The 24,835-nt window shown below is 43.9% G+C and overlaps 1 protein-coding gene across 2 annotated transcripts in view; it reads right to left on the reverse strand.

Annotated features, from left to right (window-relative positions):
- COL8A1 (collagen type VIII alpha 1 chain) overlaps nucleotides 1–24,835 on the reverse strand; it is a 260,001-nt gene that overhangs the window by 202,814 nt on the left and 32,352 nt on the right. The window contains exons 1-2 of one of the 2 annotated variants that reach the window (XM_078657720.1): nucleotides 9,171–9,218; nucleotides 8,320–8,449 (exon numbers count right to left, since the gene is read on the reverse strand). The exons of the other annotated variant lie outside the window; for it this stretch is intronic. The gene's annotated coding sequence lies outside the window, so the exon portion shown is untranslated. Of the gene's footprint in view, nucleotides 1–8,319; nucleotides 8,450–9,170; nucleotides 9,219–24,835 lie in introns of those variants that run through there. 2 annotated transcript variants of the gene reach the window in all.

Raw genomic sequence — 24,835 nt, forward strand, 5'->3', positions numbered from 1 at the left:
CTGAGAATATACATCCCGTGTTGTTGTACTTCTAGGACGCTTGTTACCTTGGTTGTAGCCAATAAAATCGATCCTTGACTTCACCTAGAAGACTCTGAGTTTCTGTGGTCTAAATCAGGAAAGTACTCGAGGTCTTTGGGTGTGTTCCCTGACACCGCTGGGTTACTGGTTCGGTACCGGTTCTGAAAAACCCAGTACCTCAGTTTCTATGTCTATTTTATTTACTTCAGGGTATGAAAACCAGCAGGACGTGCCTCACGTACAGCCATGGTCGTATTAGATGCACAGGTGTACTGTTTGTTGTGAGCATTGTTTTCCACAGAGTTGACACAAATAATCCACAACATGACCAATCACTTAAGGTCATTGCCATTACCAGTGTAAGCATTGGGAAATGGCTGCCCCTGATTGTGCGTGCAAGGACAAACATACTTGAATCTTTTCGACTCTGTAGCATCTAGGGATTACAGGCTGGCCATTGGGGTTAAAGCTATGCTTCTCTATTCACTTACTGTAAACGCGGGGTTGTCCAGCTGTAAGGGTGACACTGGAAACCGTGAACAACCACTGCCAGAAAGGTGACATTTCTGTTTCGCTTCCTCTCCTGGTTTTAGCTTTGCAATCCTCTGTGGTGAGTTAAAGTTGTATTACTTGTTAGTTTCCTTTGCGCGACCTATGAAATGCTAGCACGTGCTTCATGGGAATTTTTACAGCTTTCACCTTTCCATTGGTTGTTTTATACATGTGAAGAATGCGTCTACTTTCTGTTTATTGATCTCTAAACTCTCAGTCCATTCCCAAAAATCTTCATCAGTGACATCTCCTCAGGTGAGCATACTTCACTGTAGTGTTTCTCATTTCAAGCGTCTCTACTGCCTAAGCTGTCTCAGTGAGTTTCAAGCGCTGTAATAACAAGGGCATCCCCAAGTACTGTAGCATAAAGTGTTCAAATTATTCAACCCGCGCTGCTTATCCTTTGCTCCCTCTTCCCTCCTGCTTAATTTTTTTTTATTTTAATACTTTGTGAGATAGCCCAGCAGCTTCAGTGCTACTGGACTGCTCACCTCCCCTCTTGTCATTCCTCCTTACCCTCTCTAACCCTTCTTCTTTATTTCAATGAGGGCTCATCATTACTAGCAGGCTGCTCTTAATGCGGCATCATGCAAACATTTTTAGTTTATAGTTTCGTTCTTAAGTACCAATCAGACATCTTTTCAGATAATATGCAAAAATTACAGCCACTGCATGATAATGTGTGTGCACACAAGGTCACACATCATCAGCCATATATACATTTAATTTCTTAGAAAAAATCTGGAGCTTAAATTGTTGACTGTGGAACCAGTAGACTTGGATTTTAATCCTGACTCTCTCACTTGACTACATTGTGTAATCTTGGGCAAATCCAGTAATCTGCATTAATGGTAATCCTTTCTGAATAGTCTGAACAAAATGCTGAATACAGAGAATTGCTACAGCCGCTGGGTACCTTGTGGCATACCTGGATTCGATCGATAGCATCCATGCGGGAGATTAGTGGATCTAAGGGTTTTCTAAGGATCGCTTCAACTTCTTGTAGCTTCAAAGTCAGTGTTCTATCACTTGGTTGGGGGGCGTGACTAGATTCAGAACTTGTGACATACAACATAACACAATTTCAAACCACACAATTCACTGCCACATAATTCCACACCATCCAACACAATTACACTACACAGAATACCACTCAGCTCAACATGATTACACTCCACATAATTACACTCTACTCAATACCACATAAATACACCCCACATAAAACTACTTTATGCCATGTGGCAACAATCCACATAAATACACTTCATAACATGCCACATAATTCCAATCAGCATAATTTCACTCAGCGCCACACAGTTGCATGCCACACAATTCAACTACACACATTTCCATTCTACACCTCGTAAGTCACCAACAAACCACATAATTAAATTCAACGACACGATTTTACAACACACCACATACTTTCAATCCACACGACAAAATTCAACAGCACACCACATAATTAAACTCCACTACATAGCACTCCACAACACAAAATACCAAGCCACATATTTCCACCTAATGACACAGAATCTCACTCCACATAATTCCAAAAGTCTCAATACCACATAATTACTATCCACATAATTCCACTGCACACCATGCCACATCATTCCACTACACAAATCCATTCCACACCACACTAATACACGCTACACCATTCCACAACTAACTATTCCAATCCAACCCACATAATTCCACTCCACAACACATACATCTACTCCGCTCCATAACACATGTGTAAAAGACATTGTCATGTACAATGCGAACAGCTCTAACCCTTGCAAAAGTGAGAGCTATTGGATTTGCCAATACTTGTTTATTTAGTCTTTCATCTGTAACCATTAAAAATGCTTGGAAACAGGCTCAGTGAATGTAGCAAGTGCTATAAAAAACCAGCTCTTTTATTCGGACTTGCATTACATGTGGTGCTGGTAAAATGAGCAAAGTGGTTGGTTCTTCTAATTGTCATTTATAATGTCCAAGCACACACTTCCTTTATTGCTTTTGATTACAGCACTGCATGGTTTTAGATTCTTGTGAAAAGTCCTCTGAATGTGTCCCTGCTCTGTTTTCAGTGGATCCTATTAAAATATATTACAATGTTTGTTGAGATATTAATTACAGATAATATAGTAATTTATATGTATACTTCATTGATGAAGACTAGTCTTGTTCAGTATTTGTAAGTTAACACTTAATCAATCAATCAATCTTTCTTTATATCGCATTCAAATAATGCATAAAAAATGCATGAATAACATGACTAAAATACACCCAGTAAAAACATCCTTACATCCATGCAATTCATTCTCTAATAGCTCATTAGTCTATATAAAAATGGATACAATAATATTATTAATACAAAACAGTGTATAACAATAAAACGACAATTAGTGGCCAAATTAGGCTGGTTTATATGTGTTAAAATTGTATCATTCAATGTAATATACATACCAATATTAAGATCTTACAAGCTTAAATAAAAACATAAACAGATACAAGCTCATGTAAGAAAAAAATCTTAAAAACATATCCTTTGTGTTGATGTATTCATCTTTTTAATCCTCAATACAGCTAATAGATAGGTAACAATTTTGTAACAGACATAAGGGGTTTCCAGTGCTTGTAATGTTTCCAGAGGCTGCTTATGCGTGATTAGACTGAATTTTTTCAGTAAAGGAATGATAAATTGACCTCTAACAGCCTTATAAAAAGAGCAATAGTAAAGCAGATGCGAGATGGATTGCTTGGAAGAACCGTCACAAGGACAAAGCACCAACTGATTTATTGTGTAGGGTTGTGCAGGATAACCAACCCTTAATGTGATATAGTTCAATCCAAATTTCACCAAAATAAAGCAATGTCTAATAATAGTGATAATGAAAGATAAGATAAATGCCCAGTTGCCACTGATGAGAATGCTTGATAGACATTAACTGAGATTTTTGTTATATTATGTTGCCATTTGGCAATGCAAGTTACTTAAAACGGGCTTTAGAAAAAGATATATAGTGGGACGGTAAGTAATACAAACCCTCCAAACCCAACCCGCTAAAGGTATGTTTCAAATAGGCTAACCAGGAAATAGAAAGAGCTTGATCTAAGGATAAAATATCCACATTGTTTTATTTAGAAAGACTGTTTCCCTTTTCCAATTCGATAACCATTCCATAAGGGGGCCAATTTTATAGTGTCGGAAATAAACAAAACACCTAATTCCTTATGAGCTAAGATATTTGGGCAAGAACTGGGAATAGCCAACTTGAAGAGGGTCAACTTGTGCTTCACCCCAGACTGACGCGCCATAGGTTGCTATAGTGTTTTTGCCAAATACATTTCTAATAGTTCCTTAATTGGTTTATTCCCCAAGTTTAAAGCAAACTTCTAATTGCCAGCTATACTTCTAGACATCTGACTCACTCTGTTTCTGACCATTACAGACCATTTTAATTTATCATCAAAAAGGATGCCTAGATATGAAAAATGCTCTAGTCTCTCCAAGGTTCTACTGTCTATGTAATATAGCATGCGTTTTTTCCTATTTTCCATGCCAAAGGCCATCACATAGGACTTGGTTTTATTAACAGAGAAGCCACGTTCAGCCATATAATTTGAATAAGACTCAATACAAGACTGTAATGCCATTGGGGTTCTTGCCAGCAAGACCACGTCATCCGCATAGAGCATGACGGGAACTGATATTTGACCTGCCACTGGTAAATCCTGCATTTTTCACTCAAGACCTCAGTTAACTTATTCGTATATAGAGGTAAAAGAAAGGGGGCCAAAACACAACCCTGTCTCACCCCCTTTTCAATCGTGAAGGGTTTTGAGCATTCACCATTTTTCCCGTATCGGATCACAGCTTCTGCCCAGCTATATGAAGTTCTAATGAAGAGAGTTATGGAGGGGTCCACGCCCATTGATTCCATAATGTCCCACAGTTTACTGTGGGACACACAGTCAAAGGCCGAGGACAGGTCCATGAACGCCATATGTATTTGGCCTTTTTTTGCTGTAACATAGTTAGCTGTAATTAATGCAAGGTTAAGGCATTGGTCCGTCGAGCGCCCCCCCTTCCAAAAGCCCTATTGGGCTTCCGCGAGTATATTGTTTTCCCTTGCCCATTTCTCCAGTCTATTTAATAGCAGTCTGCTGACCAGTTTGGCTGTACTGTCTAGAAGGGAAATTGGGTGATAATTAACAAGGTCAGCCCCATTACCCTTCTTATAGACTGGAATTATCACAGACTGTCTCCAAGATGGGAGAGGGACAATTTTAGCCATGGCATTAAAAGCTATGGTCAACACTGGGGCCCACATATCCCTATTAGTAAGAAAACATCCAGTGGGACACTGCAGCCTTCAGTGCTGAAGATTGAGATAGTACTAAATGTATCTTATCCAAATAAGAACTCCATTGACGGAGAAACATCCAATGGAAACTCCAAGGTTTCCTCAATGTCATGTCTCTTTGGGACATATATTCAGAAAATGAGTCAACCAAGTAGCCTCATCTATATGAAGAACTAAAGTAGGCCCACTTCGCCCCGGTAGAAACTGTGAATTAACCACTTGCCAAAATGCCTTATTATCTTTAGATAGTGAGGCTAATCTCAAACTCTCCCAAGCTTCCATAGAGAGAGCTGTTCTTCTCTCCTGCCTTGCAGTTTTATATATAGCCCTAAGGTTTCTAATAATATTTGCATCCCTAGGGCACAATTTTATTGCTTTCCGCAGAGCCAGTGATGCTTGAGAGCAATTTTTATCAAACCACTTGGGAGAGGGAGAATTTTTCTTGGTGGTTTGGCAGGTAAGTATATCTCTTATGACAATTAAAATACTGCTTAAAGCTGCCACAACTTGTGTACTGTCAGAGGAATGGTCCAAACAAGAGGATAGCTCCCGATAACACAAGGACACAATTTTGGGCAATATCAAGCTAGGGACTATGTTCTCTGATTTTAAAGTGTAACCATTTTTCCTGGATAAGGATGGTTTGGTTCTACTTTAACTCCCACACTCTTAGGAAGAGACCAATCAAAAACAAAATATAATAAGGCATTGTCGCTTAATTCAGTCATCACAACCTCACAATTCACAGGTACACTGTTCATTGACAAAGAAAACAATATAAAAATTGATGCACGAGCCAGAGCCTGACCTAGAAAATGTTGGGTCAATTGACCTGTGCTAGGACATGTTTGATTTACTATGTTCAAATCCCATGCTATCATCAAATTGTTTAGGGCATTGCCATCAATTTGGTGATTAAAATGACCAAGAATAATCCCCTTCTGATCAGTTATCCCACATATATTTGAATCGGTATGTTTACAAATTCGTGTTAAAATCACCAACCCATATGAATAGCTCAGCTCGTCATGAGCATGGAAAAGATTAAAAGTAAGGGGTAAAGCTGGTTTAGACCGTCCCCTTTTCCTTTTTGTGGCAGCAGCAGCTACTTTAAGCGGAGACTGAAGCACCATGGGAGACGTTGTTACAACCACAACAACTTCAGAGAGCTCACCGTCAGTGGGATGGACGGCTGTAGATAATAATGAGGAGGTTTGGGCAGATGAAGATATGGGGACAGATCGACAATCCCCAAGAACCATAGACTGCCTCCTTTCAGTTAGCACAATTTTGTTATCCAGTGCAGTTTTGGCAAAAAAATGATCCAACAAAGTAATCGTTACCTCTTCCGTAGCATCTTGGCACACCTTTTTCCTACCCATTATATTGTGGGTTAGTCCAATGAACACATTAGGGGGGTGGCCCAGCCCAATCTACTTTGGGCTCCGATTGGCATGTATGGGCGCGCCCTTGGCCCGGGGCGAGGCCCAGGCATGCCCCCGCGGGCGTCCTGCCCCACAGGGTCCCGGAATGCTGTTCAGGGTGAGTCAAAGTTGCAGGGAGTTATGGGAGTTGAAGTCTCCACAGCGGTGTCGCACAGGAACACGGCTCTCCCCTGAGCCACACAGGCAAGAAACAGTTGGCGGCTTACACGGCCGCAGGACCCCGGAGCGCTTTTCAGCACAAATCCAAGTTGCAGGAGTTATGGGAGTTTAAGTCTCCCCAGCGTTGTCGCGCAGGAACACGGCTCTTCCCCGAGCCACACAGACAGGAAACAGTTGGCTGCTTACACTCAATACTAAAGTAAAAGCTGAGAAATGAGCACCGGATATTTGAGCAAATGCTTTTTAAATTACAGTATGCTGCTTGCTTCAAAACCTGTGAGGAAACAGGATAGTTTAAAAAAAGAATACAAACAAGGCCTCGTGTGTGAATGGCATTTTTCAATTGGCTTGCACCAGTGGTTCTGGAACAATTTTCAGAATGGGGTTCCTGCCAATAAGGTTTCATCTCTGAAATCATAGGGATTGTGACAAATTAAGAGAGGAGTTGGCCTAACGTCTAGGGCGGTCGGCCTCGAATCTGGGGACCGGGTTCGAGTCTTAGTAATGACGCTGAACATCCTGTGATTCTGGGCAAATCACTTAATCTCCCAGTGCCTAACAAAAATGAATGTGTCCTCATGTAACGCAACTGGTGCTATGTAAGGCGCTCTGATAACCGATACCGGGTCAAGTTTGAGCTATATAAAAGTCCGTAAAAAAAAAAATCCAAATGTCAAACAACAAGCAAGTGTAGCAAATTTATTCATCAGGAGAGTGGTAAGCAGTAGCGGTCGGTGGTGGGAGTAGCTGCTGGGCGGTGATGTGGGGAGGGGGAGTGGCAGGGTGGGGTTAGTAATCTGTGAATTACGGAGGATCACAGGTAAGTAAACATATAAATAAATAAAACGAATTTCGCTGCGCTCACTGCATCAGTGCACACAACGAAATTCGTTTTATTTATTTATATGTTTACTTACCTGTAATCCTCCATAATCCATAGATTACTACCCTCCCACCCTGCCCCACCCCCTCCCCACGTCCCCGCCCGGCAGCTACTCCCACTACCGACCGCTACTGGTGGTAAGGATATATTATGTAACTGATGGTAAATTTTGGAGCCCATTATAGCAAATATATCACTAAAGCATGGTTTGGTACTACACTGCCATTTACAGGGTTCACACATTTTCCATTGAAGTAACCAATAAATGTGCACAGACGTACAGTTTTACTGCTAAAACTATACAGTTCACAAACAATAAAATACGGAAATTGGCATCATTGTGTATTGATTTGATTTGATTGTATTAACATCTTTGTTTCCACCTAACTTAATAATTACATAAATATGTGCTTTATTTGTGATTTTGTAGCAGCAAATGTATTCTGATATATTAGTACAGTTCATTTACAGGCATTTACATTTTGGTTAGTGCTAGAAAAAAATTGAATACTCTGACTTCGATCTCACAGGAAATGTGACAAGATTAAAATTATAAAGCCTCTTTATAGCTCATTAAACTTTTGATCTCCAGCACAGTTGCTTTGGGGGTGCTTCAGCACATCCTCACACCCAGCACCCATGGCATGGGCTTGACATTGAGTAAGAGGATTGTTTAAGTTATGCTATTGGTAAAGAGCACTGACCCAAATACACAAGCTAGTAGACAGAACATTGTTCCTCATAGGCATGCGTACGTGATTAACTGGTAGTGCCAGAAATGAGTAGAATCAGTCATACAAAAATATATGAGTCATGAAACGTTTTCAAAGAAATACAGCATGTTTACATCTTCCCGAACTAGCCAACAAGGGAGGCAGCTGAAAACACATGCACTTACATTGAAAGTCTCACGAAAAATGTAAAAGACTTCCCGGAAAACGAGTACTCATTGAAAAGTACAAGCAGCCAATCAGAGAAATGGTTAACAGGCTATGCTCCATAGAAGGCACAAAGACATGTTGGACGACCTAAAACAAATAAAACCATCAAATAGAAATCAAACAAACGTGAGTTACAAAACACAAAAACAATGGTAAGCAGTGGGCGGAATGCATTCCTAAGTAAGCTTTCAGCACATCCCCAATATGTCTTTGCAACCAGACAGTTAGTTCCCCTGTTTGGTAGGGTTCAACCTAAGAAAATGAAATAAGTCTCCAAGCTTTAAATATGCCGGTGCAAATCTCTTGGAATGATTTTTAGAAAGTACTCAGACGATTCCTGTTTTTTTCAGTTCACTATCACAGCCTTGAAAGTCACGGGCTAATGAAATTAATATTACCATATTAACTTTACAATGAGTTTAAAAAGTTATTTTAACACTCAGTGCAAAAACAACTAGTTATATTTTGGCCAGTCCCGGAGGCTAACACTCATATAAAAGTGACATCTGCAGTGCATCCATCAAACCCACCTCCCCAAGAGAACAAAAGACAAATGGTGCAGTCAGTCATTCGGAGACAGTGTTTTTCAGACAGAATGTATAATGTCAAAGAAGGAGGAGAAGCGCATGTCCTTAGTGTACGGTTTCAAAAAAATTCTCAACTGCCAGCTGCACATTTTTCTTAAGTGCCCGTTGAATGAAGAGGTTGCCTAACATCAATGTTACATTATTTTGATTTGAATAATGCGTCTTTCTACCACCACCCTTTACTCCCTGCCTCTATAGTGCAGGTTCTTTTTCATCCTTACTTTCTTCCTTTGATGCTTTTTTCTTCTCGTTCTCTTCCTTCTTTTTTCTCTCTTTCATGCCATTCTCTCTCTTCCTCTGGGCCAAAGTCTGATGATGAAATAGAAGCCCTGGTTTTCAAAATCAGGTGGGGATCAGCCACCCCTGCAGTCACTGGCACAAATTAGAAACTACATATACTTTCCTGAAGAAAGAGGAACAAGATGAAAGTGTACGCAAACAAGGATTCACAGTCCAGCATACAATGAGCCTTAGGAAATGTAGTACAGACACAAATACACTCTATGGCTCCACTGAACAATTATTGTGCTGAATAGCTGATAATGTACACTGTACCACAAATACTCCCACTGCACAGAACATAATACAGACTAAGGGGCCGATTATGATGGCGGACGGACCTGAGTCCGTCCGCCACCATAGAGTAGGAGGGACCGTCCGCAGGGGCAGCGGCGGTCCCTCCATACAGATTAGGATGTGACCGCCAGGGTGGCGGTCACATCCTCTATTTTTAACATTGCGGCGGGAGCAGCTTCAAGCTGCACTCGCCGCAATGTTAAAAATGCATGCACGGCATTTGCGTGCACAAAGCGGCAGGCACCGCGCGGTGCCTGCCGCTTTGTTCACGCAAATGCAGGGGGGTACCATAGGTACCCCCCCATGTGCACCCCCCTTCACCCAGGGTGCCCGCAACAGGCCCCCGAAGTGAAGGTCCGTATGCTTTTCCACGGCAGAAAAGCCGCCGTGGAAAAGCATACTTTTTACTCCATCATAATATGGCTGGCGGTGTCTGATAGACACCGCCAGCCATGTTAATGCTTTTCCGCCGCGGTCGGAATGCGACCGCAGCGGAAAAGCGGCGGACAAATTCTAAGACCCACCAGCCATCCTAATTTGGCGGTGGGTCTTTAAAGCATCCGCAGCGGTTTTCCCGCATCCTCCGGGCCAGCGGTGGCTTCCGCCGGCCCGGAGGATGCGGGAAATCCGTGATCCTAATGAGCCCCTGAGTACGACATGTACCTTAGACTTTGCAAATTGATTTGGGACACTTTAAAAAATATATTCAAATTACATTATAAACTATTTTTTCAGAAACTCTTGCTAGGGTCAAAACTAGCCTGTTTGCGTTATTGTTTGCTATAAGGAAAAGAGAGTTCCTTTTCTTTTCACAGAAATCTAATTTCAGTGTTTGTTTAAGCCAAGTAATTAGTCTGTTGTTTCTACTCACTTAGTCATAATATTTATTTTAAATGTAAACTCTACATGCTTTCTTCCCAGTGACAATAAAGCATCATATCATCTTGATGGCCAAAATATAAATGTTTTATTTGTATCGACCAGATCCATTGTCTGTTTTTCCCGGGCAATTCTGGGGCTGAGTAACCTCGCTAGTTGAATTCATACCAGTAATGTCACCTATTGCTACAATGAAAATGGGAGCAAATGCTCTTTTTGAATTATCTGCACTTTTTGTGACTGCCAGTTTTGCCAATTGAACCAGAATGAAAGCAATATGCATTGTGTTTACCTTGTGTAAGCAAATGCCTCTTTTTGCATAATCGCCCCCAAGTTTTGGACTGATGCTGCTGGTTTTTCAAGTCTGGGAGTGCAGTAAGGCCTGCTAACCAGACCTCAGTACCAGCACTCTGTCCTTTAAAAGTATATAGTTGATTGACTTATACCCAATTGGTATAACTTTATCTACATATAGGTTCCTAGTACATGGTACCAGGGGTACACAGGGCTATAAGTTAAAGTGTCCCACCAAGGCTGCAGCACTTCTTGTGCCACCATGGTTGTGAAAATGTGAAACCTCTCTCAGACTGCCACTGCAGACTGGTAGAGCCCCTTACAACTGCTAACTCTACTTTGCCATTTAAACTAATGACTAACGCCAAATCTCCCTTTTATAATCTATGTAAGTCACCCCTACAGCAGGCCTATTGAGTCCTAAGGTAGGGTGGTGTATTTCAAAAAGTAGGACATGTATTTTTAGATGTCTTAACAGTAAAAACTCCCAAATTGTAGCTTTTACTCCAGAAACATTAGTAGCCCCATTGGTGAGTGCTGGGTTACTCGCTGACAGCTCAGCCGTGCTAACTTTTGAATGGGGCTACTAAAGTTGCCAATTCAAGGTATCAAAAAATCATCACATTAAAACAGACTTGATGCCAAAGTCGAATTTTATGTAATATTTGAGTAAACACAAATGTAATAAAGTTGCCACTCTGTTGCCAAGTTTTCCAGTGGTTTTTCAGAGATGCTGACCACAAGGAAGCCTCATAGGGTGTGAGCCCAAAAGGTGATTTTCAAAGGGGAAGCCACCTTTGAAGGGCAAATGGTGGACACAAACAAGAAGGGCTGCTCTTTTATTTAGGTAGCAGGTTGGCACCAGGGACAGATCACTCAATCAATCAATCAGTCAGGGGAATTGTAAGAGCGCCACTCACCAGCGAGGGTCTCAAGGTGCTGGGGTGGGGGATGGGTCTGCAGCTCCGTTCAATCAAAGAGCCAGGTCTTGAGGGCCTTCCTGAAAGCGTTCAGGGAGGGGCATGTCTGATGTCAATCGGGAGCTCATTCCAGGTCTTGGGGCTGCGATGTAGGAGAAAGCTCTTCCCCCTGTTCTAGCTCTGCGTATGCGTGGGGTTTTGGCGAGGGCGTGGTTGGCAGATCGGAGGTTACTCTCGGGTGCGTGAAAGGTTATTCTCTCGTTGAGGTATTGGGGTCCGGTGTTGTGTAGGGATTTGTAGGCATGGGTGAGTATTTTAAAGGTGATTCTCTTCTCGACGGGGAGCCAGTGAAGTTTCCGTAGGTGTTGGCTGATGTGTTTGTGTCGGGGAGGCCGAGGACGAGTCTGACGGCAGTGTTCTGTATCATCTGGAGCTTGCTGAATAGAGACTTGTTGATGCCAGAGTAGAGAGCATTCCTGTGGTTCCTGCTGGTTATGAGGGCGTGGGTGACTGTCTTCCTTGACTCGGGGGGATCAATTTGAAATTCTCGCGGATGGTGTTGAAACAGCTGGAGGTGATCGTGTTGACCTGTCGGTTCATGGAGAGGGAGGAGTTGAGTACGATGTTGAGGTTTCTGGCATGGTCCGTGAAGGGGGGGGGAGGTGCCGAGGGCAGTGGGCCATCAGGTGTTGTACCATGCTGAGGGGGTAGTTCCGAGTACGAGGACTTCTGTCTTCTCCAAGTTGAGCGTCAGGCAGCTGGTTCTCATCCAGGATGCAACATCCGACATTCCTTCCTGGAAACTGCGTCTGGTAGTGGTGGGCTCCTTGGTGAGGGAGAGGATGAGTCGGATGTCGTCGGCGTGGACACTATGTTGAGGTAGTGCTGTCTGACGATGGCGGCGAGGGGGGCCATGTAGACGTTGAAGAAGGTAGGTCTGAGCAATGATCTCTGGGGTACTCTGCAGTTGATTTCCGTGGGTTCGGAGATGAAAGGTGACAGTCTGATCCTCTGGCTCCTGCCGGTGAGGAATGAGCGGATCCAGTTGAGGGCGGTTCCTTGAATGCTGGCGGCATGTTGTCTGGCGGCGAGTGTGCAGTGGGAAACTGTAGTAAATGCTGCTGACAGGACGAGTAGGATCAGGGCTGTGGTGGGGCCTTGGTCGGGGAGGGTGCGGATGTCGTCTGTGGTGGCGAGTAGTGCGGTCTCGGTGCTGTGGTGGCTGTGAAACCCGGATTGAGAAGGGTCGAGGATGGCATTGTCTTCGAGGAACCTGGTTAGTTGTGCGTTGTCTGTCGTTTCTACGACTTTAGCCGTGAAGGGTCAGAGCAAGATGGGACGGTAGTTCTTGAGTTCCGTGGGATCTACTGATGGTTTCTTGAGCAGGGGTCTGACTTCTGCACATTTCCAGTCATTGAGGAAGGTGCCGGTCTTGAGGGTGGTGTTGATGGTGTGACTTAATTCTGATGCGATGGAGGCAGAGGCCTTGATATAGATGTGAGGTGGGCAGGTGTCCATGGCAACCCTTGAGTGGATGCATTTCATTGTTGAGGTGGTCTCTTCGATCGTGACCGGGGTCCAAGAGGAGATGGTGGGCTGCCTGGTGCTGTCGGGGGCGGGGTGGTTGCTGAGTCAGGAGTCTAGACGTTGAAGTTGTTGTAGAGGTTTTTGATCTTCAGGTGGAAGTAGGATCTGAGCCTGTTGCAGAGGTCCTGGGAAGGGGTGATGTCTGTGGCTTCGTTGGGGGGCTTGGTGAATTCCTGTATGATACTAAAGAGTTCCTTGGAGTTGCTCGCGTTGGCAAGGATTTTGCTGTGGATGAAGGTTCTTTTGGTGGTTCTGATGCGTTGGTGGTACTCCGTTATGGTGTTTTTGTAGGTGGTGTGGTTTTTGGGTGTCCTGCTGGCTCTCCAGTTCTTCTTGAGGAGTCTGCAGGTGCATCTGGCTTCTTGAAGGTCGGTGGTGAACTAGGTGGCTTTCTATGGCGGTGTCTGTTGGAGTTGGATAGCGGGCGAGTTTGTTTGCGCAGTTGGAGATCCATGTATGAAATTCGCTGGCTGCGAGGTTGGCGTCAGTTGCAGCCGTGATGGTGTTGTGGTTGAGGAAGGAATTGAGCTGCTCCTCGGTGACTCTGCTCCAATTTCTTTGTGGCGGGTGTGGAGCGGGGTTGGGCGGTTTGGGTTTGTCGACGAGGAAGTGAACGCAGTGGTAGTCAGTCCAGGGGGGTTGTGTGATGTGGCTGAAATGAATGTTGTTTACTCCTGCGAAGATGGGGTCAAGGGTATGTCCTGCCTTGTGTGTCGGCATGGTGACGAGTTGTTTTAGTCCGATGTAGGCGAGGTTATCCAGGAGGGTGGTGGTGTTCGGATCACTGGAGTTGTCGAGGTGTAAGTTGAGGTCTCCGATGAGTGTGTAGTCCATGGAGGTGACGGCGTGGGGAGCTATGAAGTCGGTGATGGGGTCAGCGAAGAGGAATCGGTAGCTTGGGGTCTGTAGGCGAGGGTGCCGCGGTGTGTGGGTTGGGGCTGGTCCGGAACTGGAAGTGCAGGTGTTCGGCCCCGGGGAAAGTGTCGCTAGAGGTGGAGAAGTGGAGGGATTTTTTGTGAGCAATGGTGAGTCCTCCTCCTGGGTGGTTGGAGCAGCCCATTCTCTGGATCTTGTATCCTTCCAGGATGGGGATGTCCGGGGCGGAGGAGGCGTTTGTCCAGGTTTCTGTGAAAAAGGCGACATCGGGTGAGAGGGAGTCCAGATCTCTACGGCGTGCTTGTGCATGGAGCGGATGTTGAGGAAGATGCACTTTAGGGCGTCAGTGGTGTTGGCTGCAGGCGGTGGTGAAGGATTTGTGGCAGTGGTGACAGGAGAACTGGCCATGTGTCATGTTCGGCGTGGACTGCTGGCAGTTATTTCTAATGGGGTTGAGTGTGAGGAGGGTGGCTGAGTCGTATCGGTGGATGGCCAGAGAACCAGGATCCCTGGCGCTGGTGGCGGACAGGCGCAGACGGGCTTGTCTTTGGCACGTATGGGGCGCGCCCGCTTCGCGACCGGGCAGTGCAGTGACCGCCATTAAATAGGGGAGGGGGAGGGAAAGCGCTGCTGGGAGGTGGGAAGCGAGAAAAGTAGCAAAGTGGGAGGGGCCACGGGGTTAACAGAAGCAGAGAAAACACCAAGTGTGGAGAGAAAGGCAAAATAAACAGAAATTAACAAAAACCACAAAATAAAAGAAAAGGGTAGTCAAGGCAGGCAAATCCCCAAAAAAACGGCAGAGGACCAGGGCAGTCAGAGAGCAGGTTGAGAGCGGTCGTGAACCCTGCTCTTTCCAGTCAGCTGCAGCAACGACCAGGAGGAGCTGCGGGGAGGGAGAGCGAGTCCCAGGCCATAAGATCAGGGCACAGAAAGAGGATGCTGGTTACTAAACTGTTTTTTTCCTTGCTGTGTAGCTGTCAAGGTAGCCACACCTCTAGGGTGGGCTGCCATGCTCTACACACTGAGAGAAGGGTTCTGCCATCTTCAAAGTGGGCGAAATAGTGCCCGCTGGGATAAATAGATACCACACCCGCAGGAAGTCATCATCAGGCAATAAGGGTCCTAGTAGCCATTGGCTAGGAAATGCTGCATCCTTCAAGGGCACTTTCTAGCCATAAGTATTGCACCCCTGGCACCCAGACATTAGATCACATTTGGACTGGAGAGAGGACAGAAGAAGGACTGCCCTGCTGTGCCCTGGACCAGGAAAGAGAGGCTGCACCAACCTCTGGATTGCACCTGATGATCCTTGTGCTAGTAAACAGAGGAGACAGAGTACCATAGGTCGCTAAAAAGCATAGGATCTGGTGCATATCACCCATAATACCACAGCCCCACTCCAAAACCCTAGTGACGGCCCTGTAAAAATTGTTAATTGTTCCTTTTGTGAAGAAGAGTGGGAGATATGAATAGACAAGCAGCTGCCACCGTCTTTTTCAGGCATACGTACACCACTGTGTAGATTAATTCGAAACAATTAAATGTATACAGAAATGTGTTCTCATACATTGCTGCAAAAATGAAGTCTTCCGTCCTCATACTGACGGAGAGCATCTCTTTCTATCTGACCCAAATAGGTTGGATGCACTGAAGGCTATTCTCATGTCAATATGGTGCAGCCAGGGGCAGCAGCCACAGGCAAGGCTTTCCCTTTGTTACTCTTGGCAACGGCCTCGTTACCCTTCTGTCAAGAGTCATGGAGACAGCTATAAGAACTGTAAGTAAACAAGTCCAAAAAAGCAAAGTTTGCTTTCTGTGTTTTCCATTCCTTGCTCTTTCCCCAGCCTCTCAGCAGCAAACAGGAGACTGTTGAGAGGGTAAAGGTCAGATTTGGGGGCAAGTCTGTGAATTCATCGCGATGGAACTTCGACTACCGCTGGCATGCTGCTGATTAGACGCCCGTTGTTTGTCTCAATTATCTCCTACAGTGCAGACATATTTCTTTGCTCTCCTGAAGTCTGGCTAGGCCCGTTGTGGTGAATCAACCTTTCCGAGGATGACCGCATACAAGCAGCAATGCCTGGCCAGTTCCAACACAGATGGGACAACAGGCGAAACACCTGCGCATAAGCATAAGCTCATTTTTGTTGGGAATTTAAATTTGTTGACCTTCATGTCATCGGAAAAAGCTATGTTCGGTTCACATTTTTTGCATCAGATGTCTCCATTATGCAAATTCCTACATGCTACAGAATTAGAATACAAAGCTAATAACTATAATCCTTTTCGTTATAAAAATCAATTATGAAAATGAAAACTTACTACATGTTGGCACCTCACGTGTTTCACTCTTGAAATGACTGAGACCCATTTCCTTTCTACATTGCTTTAGCAAAAAAATCAGCAATGTTGTAGTTTATTTCTGAATAATTAGAACGTTTTCTCTCTCTTTCTTGATCTCTCTTTTAAGAGCAACATCTTTGGGTCAACCTGAATGAATCTGTTCTCTTCCACGTCCAGCTCCTGTCAGCTGGAAAACTTCAATATCGATAAACAACCCTAGTTTCAAAGAAATCATTATACTCAGCTGTGCTTTTTGAATTTTACTTTATTTAGTATATATTTTTTAATTTATGTGACATTCATTAGCATGTATATATATTATGTAAAGGCATATTTAGGTATGCCAGTCTCCACAGTGCATTACGTCCGGGCTAGCCCTGATCAACGTGGGAAATTACAAAGCGAAAATAACAGCAAAATCATTGGAATATAAGAAAATAAAATACAGCCAGCAGTTTCGAGTTACTATTAAGCTATGACACTGTTTAGGGCTATATTTCATGCAACAAGGCTAGAATATTGTCTTAACATTGGGTAATTCCCTGAGTAAAAAACCCTTCCGCCCAGATGACCACCAAATCCCTAGGAGTTCACTCACCATGGCCACCTTGATATAAGATAACTCTGACCCTGCATAAGCGTACATTTCTGACGATATCCAACCTATGAGCGTACCTCAGAAAAATGTCTGAATAACCACAAACTTGCAACTATGGGGTTCTTCACCTGCTTTGCAAGGAACTCCTTCCCGGAACAAAGACTCACTGCCGCTATGACAGATTTGTTGACATGTGATATTACATACACCTCTTTGATGTAACATTATGTTCGGGCAAATTGTTTTGCGAGTGTAAATTTATGTTTTGTTGAAATGCATCACAAACAATGGGCCCATCTAAGTCCAACTCATCTCTGCCAGTGGCTTTTTGAATGCAAAATGATTTGCACCAAAGTCTGTAGACTCAACTTTTGTTACGTGAACTCTCATTGAAGAATCAATTAACAATAGACATTCTAATTCATTGCTTCATTAAGAGCATTTTAGTTCAAATTTAATTTGAGATTCAAAGTGGCCTTGTGTTTGTGGAGCAGTGCTAAAAGAGCTGTGAGACTGACCACATTAGGACACACCAGGGCGAATATCAGAGATGGGGTGCACTGCTGTGGTCGGCCCTGAGATGAACCTTTAATTGGGTAGACTGGGCACAGACTGGTCAGTGTGCACAATGAATGAGGTGTCCCCAGCGCAGCAGAGAGCTTGCACATGCCCTGAAGACAGAGCATTAGTGAAAGGTGGACCAGCTGTTTGAAGCACCACACCCATCTTTTACAATGCAGGCGGCAACCCCGCTTCATTTCAAGAAGAGGCAATGATCCCACTGCCGGCGGGTGTATTGAGTCACAGAACCCTGTTCCCTTTTTCGAGGAGGCACCTCCAGATGACGCACTGTGTGCCTGTACACCACCTCTTTTGACAGCTACTTACATCTGCGCCTAGGTCTATAATACAACCAGTGAGCAGAGGCAAAGTGTTTCCTCATTTGCATGGGCCCACACCCTTCATAAAAATAAGAGAATTCCCCATTTCAGATCAACCCAGTGTTAGAGATGGGCTGTTGCAATCTGTGTTTCAGAAGGGGCATTTGCAGCCCCTCCTTTAAGACCAAAGTTCTCCAGGGGTGCAAAGATCGTGTGCACAATCCTGAAGTGACCGCAGGGTACTTTTGATAATTTGGCCCCTCAGTATGAAATCAATATGCATGTAGCCGTTACATTATGTATGCACATACAGCTCGCCATTCAGGGGTGATCAAACATGGTTCAAAGTCCACACATTTATCTCTTAGCAGCATTTCCATCAGTTCAACATCGGAGTCAACTATTATTAGAAAAGGACTCCCAAGGCCCTGTCACAGGTCTCTCTGGGTCCTTTAGGTGCTGAAGGCGAAGGAGGCACAGACAAAGAGTGCGCCATCGCTGTGATTGAGACCTCTGTTTATAAGATTCTTCTGACATGACTCTTTAAAATCAGCATCTGAGAAGACGCCCACCAAGAGTACCATTATTGAATATCTGGATGGACTAAATAGGCGTCCATTCCTGCTTTCAGCTATTTACTAAGGAGGCAACTTCTGCGTGTGGCTCCTCGGGGCTCATTACCATAAGGCAGCAAGATGAAGACACTGCTACACAATATCCAGGCTAAAATGGCGCTCACTATGAATTGGGGCACAAAGTTTGTTATAAACGGACTGCAACTATAGTGCTCATCGTTTGTAATTCTTTAACTTCCATGATGTGGTGTTAGACTATTGTAATTCGGCTGATGATGAAGAGGAAGAGCAAATATTAAAAAATAAACAAAAGCTGCAGGACTAAAATATGGGCATTGAGTATAAAGAGGTTAGAAGCAATGGGGCTCTAGTGCTCTCTATGCAGAACATTGGTCTATCATGCCTTCAGTCAGGAATGTGGTCTCTCCTCTTCAATTGAAGACAATATTTATTCAAGGACCTGTTTTTGAACGTCAGATTGAAAATTAAATTGTTTTAAAACATTGTTGCTGTATTTTTTAATCTGAGTATAAACGGATAAAACAAGGATATTTGAATTGGTTTAAGTGCAAGTAATTGTTTTAGTCTAATAAGCCATATCAATAAATTGTACAAGGGCATCTGTTGTAGCGCCGCATAACTAACAAAAATAAATACTGAGATGAGCCAATCAATAAATACACATTACTGATATGACATTTGCTATTATTGCAATTAATATATTTCTTTCAAAAAAGGATGGGCCAGAGGTTGATTTCAGAAGCTGAGCGTGGACCGTCCACAGGCGATGTCCCAGAAACGGTCGGGGTGTCTGAAACCAGGGCTCTTGGTTTTCAACAGCAGAACAGAAGGAACAGAGGCAGCTTTCATGAAATCAGGCGCTTGCACACGGTTGTAATCAATACATCTTTCGATATTGGTAATTATTTGATGAACCAAAAATAAATAGAGGCAAGATCAGAAATATTATTGTCTCGAAAATGATTACCTTTTGTTGAGTGGGTGGTAGTGACAGCTATTTCACCAAAGTGGCATGACTCAAATTTCACATGGCTGATCAAATCCGGTTTTGCAAGTTTGATCAGAAAATGTTCGGTGGAACAAAATTGTCATATTTCCTCATAACTTTGCAACAAAAAGTCAGTGTTGAGGAGTGGCGTGTTAAATCCTTTCTGTTTTCCGCAGGAGAAAAATGCCAAATGTCAGCTTGAAATGTGTTTAGCTGAGTTCACAGGGCTTGCTGACACCAACAGATAGATGTATGTGTTAAACTGATGGGGACCATTTGTCGTAAAGCTCTTTACCAGCAGTTATTTACACAATCAAATACCATAAAGGGAATGGCTGCCCTGATTTGTACAGCTGACGTCTGAACAGCAGGAGGCAGAGAAGGGGTCACTGGAGCCGACAGACTCTAGTTTCATACACAACCTTACTAGTCAAGACAGGCTGAGAGCAAGGCGCTTATCTCAATCAGAAACGAACCAGAAGTTCAAATGTATGTTGCCCCAGAAGTGGAAAACAGTTCTGTTCAATACAAAAGAGAAGGAACATATTGTGCCTATCTGGAGTCTTCCATCCGCCACTGTCATAGGACTACCAACTGCATCGCACTGGCGCCGGAATAACCCACCCTATATAAAGGTAAACACCTTTGAAATGTTACTGTTCTCACTTTAAGAAATTGGGTTATTGTTTGAAGGGGGTGGAAGCTCCACTCAGGCAACAACCACAATCCTTCTCCGGTTGAACCACAAAAAGTCACTAAATTAACTTGTGCTTAACACGTTGGTAGCTTGGCACAAAAGCAGTCAGGCTTAATTTTGAGGCAATGTGTTAAATGTTTATACAGTCCACAAACAGTAATAAAGTGAGAACAAAACACAAGTAAAATCTCAAAACTATTAAAAAAATAGAGTAAAATATCATAAATAAAATGATACTAGAATGACAAAAATCAAATCAGTAGAACCAGATACATTAAGGTCTGATTTAGAGTTTGGTGGATGGGTTACTCCGTCACAAATGTGACAGCGTCACAAACGTGACGGACTGCCCGTCCGCCGTATTACAAGTGCCATAGGATATAATGCGCTCATAATATGGCCGACGGGATATCCGGCACATTTGTGACAGAGTAACCCGGTCTGCCAAACTCTAAATCAGGCCCTAAATTTTCAAAGTTTTCAGAGAAAATGGCACGAATAGCACAAAGTGGCACTTGCGGTCATCTGGTTGCGCCAGACCGGGGTAAAGTCACAAGTTCAAGCTAACCGCGATTGAGAATGAGTCGGATACAGGGATCAGGTTAGTCCCGCTGAAATGTTATCTTCTAAGCCCCTGTAGGCCTGGGCGAGGACGTTAAGTTGGAGAGTGTGAGCGTGGAAAATCCAAAGCTAGACCACCTCCCAGCGAGAATTCTCAACGTGGGCGGGTGCGGATGGTCGCTCCGCACACGTTTGGAAACCTTCCGTTCATGTGGAGGAAGCTGCTGCTCGAGTAGAACTTCTACTTGAGGCGCAGGTGGTGCAGTTCACACTGATTTTATAGTGTGGGACAAACACCCGGACCTAAAAATCAGCATGAACGGCATGACGTAACGTACTCTGCCGTTTGCGGAACTCCGCGTAGCCGGCTAAGTTTTTTTTGTCACTTCGTGGAGTTCTGTGTAACGGAACTCTGCTACCTCTGCCCAGGCCAAGGCCACTGCAAAGAGTACTATTCATGTTGGAGGAGGCAGTGAGAAGGAGGCTGAGCGATTCGGACAGTCATCGCTGTAGCACTAATAGCAGGTTGGGCATTGCAGGCGGTCGTCACGGTAGAGCAAAGAGCTGGTTCAGCGTGACGGATGGTCATTGCGGTAGCTTTGCTTTGGTGGTCATCGCAGGCAGTCGTGGCTGTCACACAAAGTCTAGGTCTTGTGTTGCTGGTCGCCATGGACAGTTGCGGTTGGCGCAAAGAGCAGGTTTCACCAGAGGTTCATAATGGCGGACATTGAGGGAGGGAGTGTCTTGGCATGAACGGACCAGTTTGCAGTCATAAGGTGCCCAAACATCTGGATTTTCACCTTTTATGTAGGAGGAACACACTCTGAAGCCAGCCAAGAATCCAGGACCTGGGAGTGCACTTCTTGGGTATATGGATTCAGTCCAGCAGAAGCCAGCAGGGCTCAGGCGGGTCCAGTTGTAAGTCCAGTTGCAGAAGGTCAGCTGGGCAGTTGCAGGGCAGTCTCTGAAGCTTGTTGTGTCCCTGTAGCTTGCACAGGAGGTCAGCCAATTGACCTTTGGAATCACTCTGGTTAGCCTGATATGAAGGCAAGCAGGTCCACTCTTCCTTCTCAGATAGCAAGGCAGTCCTTCAATCAACAGGACAGTCCTTATTCTGTAACTTCCACAGATCCAAGACTGTTCTGATGAGTTGCTGTGGAGGTCCAATAATTATATATGGTGCTAGCCCTTGTTTGGTGGACTCCCTGTCCTACTCCCTCATCTGTTTCTGGAACGTTCTTCCCCTTTCTGCTGTCAAGGCTTCAGTCTGCCTTTGGGTGACAAAAAGGTATGGCAGGCCTGGCGTCAGGTACCTTTGAGTGTGCAGGAGGCAGAGCCCTTTTAGGTGTAAGTAGAGCTGGGTACAGCTTCTTTCCAGTCTTTCAGTCAGGATGGCCCATCATGTCCACACCTAGGCACCCGTCGTGTCACTGTCTGGAAGTACTACACGAACCACAACAGCAGAGCCATTCACAGTAAAGTGAGCAAGGACACTGGCAGAAGGCACATATGGTTGGGACCAGAAAATGGCAACTTCTAAAAAGTGGCATTTTCAGAATTGTGACTTTAAATCTGACTTTACCATTAAAGAGGGGTTTAAATAACAATGTATCTGAGTGTTAACAGCATATCTCTATTTGCTCCCAATCCAAAGTTAGTGGGCCAGATGTATGACCCGTTTTTGTATGCGCAAACGGGTTTGCGACCCCATTTGCGCATGCAAAAACATCGTGGGCCATGTACAAAGACTATTTTGCGACTCGCTAAATAGGTTTTGTGACTCGCTATTTGGAAGGGGCTATCCCTTCCAAATAGCAAGTCTCAAATCCATGTACTAATGTTTTGCGACCGCAATTGTGGTCGCAAAACACTCGCAATTACCACCTACTTCAAGTAGGTGGTAATGCATTCACAAATGGGAAGGGGTCCTCAGGGGCCCCCTTCCCCTTTGCAAATGCATGCGAAAATATTTTTTTAAAGGCAGGCACTGGTCCCAAGGACCACTGCCTGCCCTTAAAAAATGAAACAAAAACGTTTCATTTTAATTTTTTTTAAATACATCCCGTTTTCCTTTGAGGCTGCATTTTAAAAAAAACTCCTTTATTTCAAAGCAGTCCCAGTGTTATTCAATGGGAGGGATACACCTTACTACAGTAAAAAAGCATTTGCAATGCAATCAGTTTCGCCTTTGGGACCTTATATGTATTTAGCTATGCAGCACATTAGCCTGGGTGCTGAAACAGCAACTGTTCTTTAGCATGGAGGAAAAGTAAGCACCAAACTGCATGACACACCATGTATGGGAACACATGGAGAGAAATATTGCCTTTCAGCAGGAAATGGTATAGTCCAAAGCTCTGTTTTTAATATTAAAGCAAGGCCTTCGGTGGTCATATATCTGAAAATACAGGATTTGAAAAAATATTATTGTCCATGGGTGCTCAAGGAAGATAATTTCCATGGACTGGAATCTAGAGAATGCAGTGATTCTGGTATTTTACTGACCTCTGCTGGTCGTTTTCTATCAAGAAATTTAAATAGAGGCTGTTGCCAGAAAAATAAAAAAAGAAAGACCCTGAGCAGAAAGCAATTCGGCTATTTTACTGATATATGCTGGTAATTTTCTATCAAGACAATTACATAGAGGCAGTTGAACAGAAAAAAAGTCCCTAAGCGGAAGCAGACAAGTCCTAGGGCTGATCTCCAGAGTCCACAAAGTGCACACACATTTCAGTATATACTAAAGTATATATACTAACGAATATACTAAAGTATATACAAGAGGTCTCGAATGCTCGACGTAATATAAATGAATTAAAGAGTTTTTTACTACTAGGTCATATAAAACTTAAGCACTCATGTCCTACTTTTTAAATACAATGCACCCTGTCCTGTGAGCTTGTAGGGCCTACATTAGGGGTGACTTATAAGTATTGAAAGCGAAGGTTTAGGCCTGGCAAAAGGTCTATTTTGCCAGGTCGAAATGGCCATTTAAAACTGCACTACAGGCTGCAGAGAAATGTTTTCAAAGGGCTACTATTGCGGGTGGCACAATGAGCGCTTCAGGTCCACTAGTAGAATTTAATTTAAAGGGTCTGAGTACATGTAGTATTGTTTACTAGGGACTTACAATTAAATGTGGCAATTGGATGTAGGCCAGTGTTATCATGTTTTAAGGAGACAGCACAAGCACTTTATCACTGGTTAGAAGTGGAACAGCGCTTATGCTAACAAAGATGGGTTTAGCAACAGAATAGGGACTAGGAGCTAATTGGTAGGTCCAGCACACACGCTCCTAAGACGTTATAGTACTGCAGCGCAGGCCCAATGAGGAGCTGCCCGATGATGAAGCATGACACCCCTTTGGGTGTGTGAGGGCCACTGCTTCTGGTCACTTGGATCCCCTACCTGGGTGGTAGGTTCCCTTATCCGACTGACAGTTACCATCTCCCTCCCACTTCTTGTGCTTTATGAACAGCACACCTTTTTGGTTACTGTCACAATATCAACGTCATGGATATCGACCTACAAAAACATCAAATATCAAATCCACTAAAATGACTACCACAATATTGTCAAGCTAAGTATACATAGGGAAGTATAGATTAACTATTCTCAACTTCGTATCTACTTACCGTGACATTGAAGTGGTAGTCAATATATTTGTAGATCGATATTTCAACCATGATATAGCCCCGCCACTCCACCATGATTGCTTTCCACCACCAGTCTCCCCATGGAGTCTCATGATTACTCTCTTCCATCCATTCCCAAGATTATTCTCCTCATTCGTCTTTTGATGACTCTCCCCAGTTCATTACCTCTCAACTCCTGTGGTTCAGCTTTCATTACTTTTAGTACCCTTACCATCTCATCCCCATTAATAATGTCCCTCAACCAAAGCACTGATTACTCCATTCATGATTTGCCAGCAATATGTGAAAACTTGTACTTTCAATGGATGCTCCTATTTGAAACAACAAAAACACGGATAAAAATGAGAACGCAATGTGAGCAGAAAATCAGCATGACAAAATAAAAAAAATAAGTCCGATAAAGAAGTTCCTGCCATTTTTTGTTACATGATCTG

The sequence above is a fragment of the Lissotriton helveticus genome, chromosome 8, assembly GCF_964261635.1.
Source record: "Lissotriton helveticus chromosome 8, aLisHel1.1, whole genome shotgun sequence".
Classification (NCBI taxonomy): domain Eukaryota; kingdom Metazoa; phylum Chordata; class Amphibia; order Caudata; family Salamandridae; genus Lissotriton; species Lissotriton helveticus.